The following is a 7,407-nucleotide window of genomic DNA, read 5'->3' as shown; positions in this document are numbered from 1 at the left end:
TCAGTTTTGTGTTGAAGAATTTTTTAAATTCCTCCAGGCGTCATTTGATGGTGTAAGGGCAGGGGAACTGGGACCTATATGCGAAAAATGCAAATTGAGTGGTTCCTTGCCGACGAATAAACAACTTGCTAACTGTCCATGATAGTTTGTGCACAACGAAATAGCGGGCAGTTAAACCACTTTGTGACTTTGTCTGTGTTTTAGTGATCAAGAATTGAAAGAAGAAGCAAAACTTGCAGTTAAGTCATCTATTCTAGCCCAAGACGATGTCCACTAAGGCAGACCGGAGAGCGAGTTACGAGAACAGAGTAGAACAAGATGGAAGGCTGACAGGCAAGCACATAAGAACTCTGTTACACCTTCAGGATTTACACTCTGAAAATGATCAGTTAAAAGCTAGGATAGCTGAATTGGAGCTACAACAGGCCAAAGCAGCCAGATGTGATCATTATGGAGAAAAAAGTGGAATTAGTGCAGGTAAAGGTGTTGATAAAATTTTCAAGTTCATTTTGCATAATGCATTCTAAGCAATAACTAACCAACATCCACATATGCATTTACATATTAGTAGTTCCTCGCTAACAGCCCCAACCTTATTTTTATGTAACTTGTTTTACAGCAAAAATCTAATATAAAATTCGGTGAAGTCTTTTTATCACATTTATTTTGTTAGTCTGGTGGTTTACTGTACAAAACATTCAGGCCCCTACCTTTTTCTGTGCCATGTACGTTAAAGACATTGTTCTATGCTTCTGAATTACTTCATTGTGTGAATATATTACCTAGAAGAAATAAGACATGGTAACGTGCATTCATGATGCTGATAACCAACAGAAGCTTATTTCCGGCAGGGCTTATGATGTTTTTCAAGTGGAATTTTTCGTTTGCCGACTACAGAATTTTCACCTCTCAAATTTAAGAACCGGTTTTATTTACGGAAACTCTTGTCTGAATTTCAGTAGCGACCAGAAAGAGATGTCAGGCTTCTGTGCTTGTTTGCGTCTGCGTCAAATGCACTAGCAGTGGTGGGATCATTCTTTTAAGGAGGCTCGATGTAGTACTTTAGCCGAAGGGTGGTTGTTTTTGAAAATTAAAATTATCTGGGAAGCCAATGTTCGATTTTTTGCCAAAATACACCATAACGATCAAATATGACCAAATTTTTATTTTTTACCCATCACTTAATCACAAAGATTACCATAGCAGCCACTGACGTTTTCTTTTGTTCTCAAACAAGCTTGATTTTCTTGAAATCTAGCTTGACTCTTGGTATTCATTTTTTGATATGTTCAAGTATAGTAGATTAATTGACTACCTGTACAGAAAATTTTAGGAAAATCTGTAAGAGCGTTTTCAAGTAAATCAAGAATAAAGTTTATGTTAATTCCTCATAATTTCCTACAATGGCAGTCTATATATTTTAACAAATTAAAGCAAAAACTCTTTCGCTTTCAGTAAATGGTCTTTGATGGTGAATATTTAGTATTCATATTTTAGTGAGAGTAACTGCGCTCAAATAATACGAAACAATTTAAAAGTACCTATTTTAGATTAAAACGTGGTTTTTCTGAAAATTTCATTCTTGATTTACTTGAAAACGCTCTTACAGATTTTTCTAAAATTTTGTCAAGAGCTAGTCAATCTACTAAACTTTAACATATCAAAAAATAAACAACAAGAGTCAATCTAGATTTCGAGAAAATCAAGCTTGTTTTGAAAACAAAAGAAACGGTCAATGGTTGCTATGGTACCCTTTCTGACAAAATGACCGGTAAAAAATTAAAATTTGGTCATATTTGATCATTATGGTGTATTTTGGCAAAAATTGAACATTGGCTTGCCAGAGAATTTTAATTTTCAAAACAACCACCCTTCGGCTAAAAAAACTACATCAAGCCTCCTTAAGTGTTTAGGGTGAGAAAAAGTTGTTAGTTCGGTTTCTATCAATTTCATTCTTACAACTCGTCATTCACCGTCTTTCTCGACCAGTTTTTGTCAATACTTGTAGGCAAGTAAACGGAATATTTAAGTCTCCGCGAATTTATTGCACTCGTCAAATGTTGAGGTTTTATATTTCACCCAGATATTTCAGGCAGATGGTGGGCGCGAAACACTTGTACATGGTGTGCGAGGAAATGTTCGCAGAAATTGTAACATATCTTCTAGTAAATTAATGACTAACAGTGAAAGAAATAAAAAAGGCCCAGGCTTTTAACTAATTAAAAAATTATACGAGCGGTGTGAATGAAGTTTTGAGAAGCTACATGTTTACATACTGATTTCTGATTTACAAGTGAAGATCACGCACGTATTAAACGTTTCTGCCGATTTATTTAGTGTCCCAATGCTAAGGATACAACTTGATTGTTACAATCGTCCTACGTTTTAAAGTACGAAGCAATTTCGAATTTTAAAGGGTGTTTAAAAATATTGGAAATTCCTGGGGGTGGGGGGCCCTCACAGACCCTCTGGAACGGAAATTCCTGGGGGGGAGGGGGTACAAAACAAAAACCCTTCCGTGGCAGGGTTATGGATATTTTCTGGAACTACACATTTGGTTGTTACATGCATCAGCGACAACCAGTAGAAACATGTCTGTCATTGATCTCTGTAGTGTTTTACAGAGATCAATTTTGTAATGAATGACAGACACTTTGTCTCATAGGGGAAGGAAATGGAAATTTGCTGGGATAGACCATGATCAACTTCTCTTTTATCTTATTCCATCTAAGATCAAACAAGTGGGACTGCTTGTAGTCTAGTGCTGAGACATCCATTTCCTCAAGTTCACCATCTATTGGAATTTTTTCTTGTAGAATTTTGGATCGTGGATCAATGTTTGTGTTTTGCAATGCCCAGTTTCAAAGACTAATGAGTGTAGATGAGTCATGGAAGACTGGCACTCTGCTGGACTTGGGAGCTAGTGACGGCAAAGTAACCAGTGTTATTAAACATCACTTTGATGAAGTCTATGTTACAGAACAGTCACCATCGATGAGATGGAGGCTGAGTGGTAGAGGATTCAAGTAAGACATTGTTAGTAATCAAGTCTCCATTCTCCTTTTGAAAATTGTTAGACTGACCATGATTTTTTGTAAGGGTACTGATAAAGTACTGTAAGTTTTAAAATCTAGTGTTTGTAGCTCATGTCAATCACTATCAAACATCATAGGCATGCAATGCTTGCAAAGGGCCATCTAGCTCCATCGCTTTGCATGCATAATTTACATACCTAGGATATCACATAACTAATTATTAATTGCAAGTTATCAATCATCATGTTGTCAGAAATATAGGCCAATAAATGGATACTGATTTCATATGCTGCCTTACAAAGATTCTCTGTAATGAAGAAATGGTACAGATTTCTCATGGGTGATCTTTATAACAGGATTTTTCGCTCAAATGTTGGACCCCTGTCATAAGGAGTAACAGATTTTTTTAGGATAAAATGTACAACATCAGCCGCTACTAAGGAATTAAAATATACTCTGTCTTCACACCAGATTGCTAGATGAAAGTGAATGGATCAACGTTGACTTCAAATTTGATGTGATCTCCTGTCTTAACCTGTTGGATAGATGTGATATTATACCAACACTGCTTTAAGTGATATTAAACGCACTCTACATCCAGTTACTGGTAGACTGATTGTAGCAGTGGTTCTTCCATTTAAACCTGGTGTAGAATCAGGTAAGGGTTTTTATTTTTTTCTGAAAACTACTTTCCACTGTGACGAGATGTTATGTCCAGGCCTAGGCTACCTACCAGGAGGGCGAAGAGTAGTTCAACATGAAACAAATCTTTTAAAGCTATTTTCAGGCATCAGTAGTATGGCTCTTTGTGCTTTATAGACCGTGTTACCAAAATCAACTCTCCAAGTTTATTTTTTTCCTTAGTGAGTGGCCATTTGGCCACCAACTGCCTAGGTTTGGTCGCCAGTAAAAAAATTTAATCACTAAATTAAGCTCACACTTTCAATCTTTCTTCTCAATTTTGGTCGCCAGGCTGGCGATTTTGGTTCCAATTTAGTCGAAAGCTACAACATTTTAGTCACCATATAGACTAAAATGGTCTTAACTTGGATGGTTGCAAAATAACAAGATCAGTTCTCTTGCATTAAAAACATCAACAAAGTCAGATGGAAAATACATGGAAGAGTAGATGAAAAGAATTATATTGCCCAAATATCAACTTCTCCACTGTCATCACTAAAACCAAGTTAACTTATATTGAAAACGATATTTGGAAAAATTACAGATCTTAGTATGCGTCCATCATATTGGTGTACCAAAATGGTACACCAATTGGAGTCTGTTTTAATGTGCGAGTAGTGGGTAGCTGGTGATGTAATAGACCATATTCGTATTCTCGGTATTGGACTGGAACTAGCTTGCAATGGAGGCTAAAGCGGTAATCTTTCAAAATGCAAAAATCATTGGCTAGTTCTTCCTTTAATGACAATCCCCCATATCAGCCTCCATTGCAAGCTAGTTTCAGTCTAATACCGAGAATATTAATATGGTCTATTTAATGAGGAATAATTATTATTATGGCCTAATAGGTATTGCTCTTGAGATCCAAACCTTGAAAAGATCTGAAGAGGATGGCAACATTAACTTTATGACATAATTTGAGATTTAAATAAACCTTTTTCTTTTGCTACAGGTACAAAAATGGTCCGGCCAAGTGAGTTTATATCACTTAATGGTGCTCCTTGGGAAGAACAAGTCAACAGTCTTGTTAAAGATGTGTTTGAGCCATGCGGTTTTATCGTTGAACTGTTCACAAGGATTCCTTATTTATGTGAAGGGGACTTGTACAAGGACTTTAGTGTGCTGGATGATGCTTTGTTTGTTCTCAAGACGTCTGGATGACTTCCATGGAAACTTTGTCTTTATTGAAGTCTAATTTATGTATTTTTATTGAATAGATAATCATATTTAAATTTTTTTGACATTGTAATTTTTAGAATACACGTTCACTTTTAAACGAGCCCCTGGCTCTTAGCACAGACATGTGTCTAAATAAAGTACTTACTTACTTACTTACTTACTTAAGTGAAAAAGAGGCGGGGGTACATATTGTACATGGACATTACCCGAATGAACCAAATGAACTGGTTGGTTGCTACAATAAGAACTACTCAAGAATTGTCTTTATTTAAAAACTTATGCAATTCACATAGCTATATACAGGTTTTACAGTTTATTTCTTTGGTCAGACTTGTAACTTTAATAATAACTACTGTATAAATGAATTGATAGGAGGTTGAGATAGAGGGGAATTCTATGAAGATAATAATTACTTGTATTTTTATAAAAGCTTAGGGAACAAAATACGCAATAAATTATAAATGTACAAGATACCAAGATCTGTATTACTGTCCTACAAAGGTACTGCTTTAACTGCACGAAAAAATAGCATGTGCGTTGGGAGGCAAAATAATAGATGGTTTGATATGTGTCCTCAGCCGCAGGCATGATTTTTGTGTTATATTTGATACTATATCAGTAGAAGTGTCTACGCTGGTCTTAATAACAAGAGCCTGTCCCTTTATTGAGAGTGATTCTATCAAATTGAACACTTGTTCCTTTCATCGACCATTCACTGTCAATTTCAACAACTCCTGAACCTGTGATGCCATTTAGTGGCCCCTTCCAAATCTCATCACGGATAAAGTTTATTACAATGGAGAAACGTGCAGTGCCGTCCTGACCTTGTATAGGCAAGAATTGAAGGGTCCACATGAACAACTTTGAAACTGACTCCTTTGAAGCATTCCGATGTAGACCTTAACCTCAGTAGTTCCCTATACAGATGTAAAACAGAAGTTGGATCTAACATCTGAGCCTCAACATTGACTGTCTCAACATTCTCTCCAACTGGCAACCATGGTGTAGCTCCAGTTGAAAACCCAGCATGTTCCTGACTGCTCCACCTCATGGGTGACCTCTGGGGATCTCGGAAATCGTTGCAGGGGATTTTTGCATTTGCCATTCCAATTTCTTCACCATAATAAGTGACAGCTGTTCCAGGGAGGGTCAGAAGGAGTACATTCACTGCACGGCAGAACTCTTGACCAACTTTAGTGGCTATTCTGGGCATATCATGATTTCCCAGGACCCAATTTGGCCATCTACCCCTTGGAAGAGCAGCAAAGTAATCAGATATGACTTTACGTACATCTTCTGCAGTTGTGGATTTGCATAACCCAAACAACCCAAAGTTGAAGGGGAAGTCAAACTCATTCTTCCATCCCCCATAATACTTGAGAACACTCTGGAAGATCTGACATGATTTCACCGATAAGAATTCTGTAGGAGTCTTTGTACTTATCTAGAAGTGCTCTCCACTCTTGTACAATTTTGTGATTATCATCCACATCTTTGGTGTAAATATGTTCCAAATGACTATACTGGGGGTGTAAGGGGTCGTATTCAGACTTGGTGGGCTCATCTCGAAATTTAGAATCTTCAACAAGATGTGAGACTGCGTCCACTCTAAACCCATCCACCCCCCGATCAAGCCAGAACATTAGAATCTCATTGACAGCCTGACGCACCTCAAAATTTCTAAAGTTGAGGTCTGGTTGTTCTGGAAAAAACTGATGCAAATAGTACTGTCCTGTTTTAGCATCATAGTTCCATGCACTTCCCCCAAAGGCACTGGTCCAATTATTAGGTGGTCCACCCCCTGGGGCAGGGTCAAGCCACACGTACCAGTCTCGTTTAGGACTGTGTTTACTGGAGCGGCTTTCCAGGAACCAGGGATGCTGATCTGAGGTGTGGTTAGGTACGAAGTCCAGCATGAGTTTCATGCCTCTTGCATGGACCTCTTTTAGAAGTTCATCAAAGTCATTCAGGTTTCCAAACAGGGGATCAATGTCTTTGAAGTCGGACACATCATACCCATTGTCTACCATGGGTGATTTAAAAATCGGGCTTAAGTAAAGGATCTTGATTCCCAAGAATTCAAAGTAGTCGAGTCTGTTTGTTATCCCTCGTAAATCGCCATTTCCGTCGCCATTGGAGTCTTGGAAAGAGCGAGGATATATGTGATAGATAACATTTTCTTTCCACCATTTCTTTTGCTCTTCCTGCTCCTTTCTTTCTTTGTATCCCTTCCAGAGAGTAAATATCACCACATTGACAAAAACTGCAACTAAAAAGGCTACAATAATCGGCCCGAAGCCACCGAAATCCTCGACACCCATGTTGCGTGCCTTTTGTCAGTTTTGTGTTGAAGGAATTTTAAATTCCTCCAGGCGTCACTGCTTTAACGTGCCTTTTGTCAGGTTTGTTTTGAAGGAATTTTAAATTCCTCCAGGCGTCACTGCTTTAACGTGTCTTATGTCAGTTTTGTTTTGAAGGAATTTTTAAATTCCTCCAGGCGTCACTGCTTTAA

The 7,407-nt window shown here is 37.7% G+C and overlaps 2 pseudogenes; one reads left to right on the top strand and one right to left on the bottom strand.

The window, feature by feature from the left end:
- The first annotated feature begins 266 nt into the window (after positions 1-266).
- LOC144639536 (protein-L-histidine N-pros-methyltransferase-like) lies at positions 267-4,877 on the top strand (annotated as a pseudogene).
- Positions 4,878-5,534: 657 nt separating this feature from the next.
- Positions 5,535-7,237, bottom strand: LOC144639537 (alpha-glucosidase pseudogene; annotated as a pseudogene).
- Positions 7,238-7,407: the final 170 nt, after the last annotated feature.

The sequence above is a fragment of the Oculina patagonica genome, unplaced genomic scaffold (assembly GCF_052425735.1).
Source record: "Oculina patagonica isolate OP01 unplaced genomic scaffold, crgOcupat unplaced1030, whole genome shotgun sequence".
Lineage (NCBI taxonomy): Eukaryota > Metazoa > Cnidaria > Anthozoa > Scleractinia > Oculinidae > Oculina > Oculina patagonica.
This window is presented reverse-complemented; position numbering and strand designations above follow the sequence as displayed.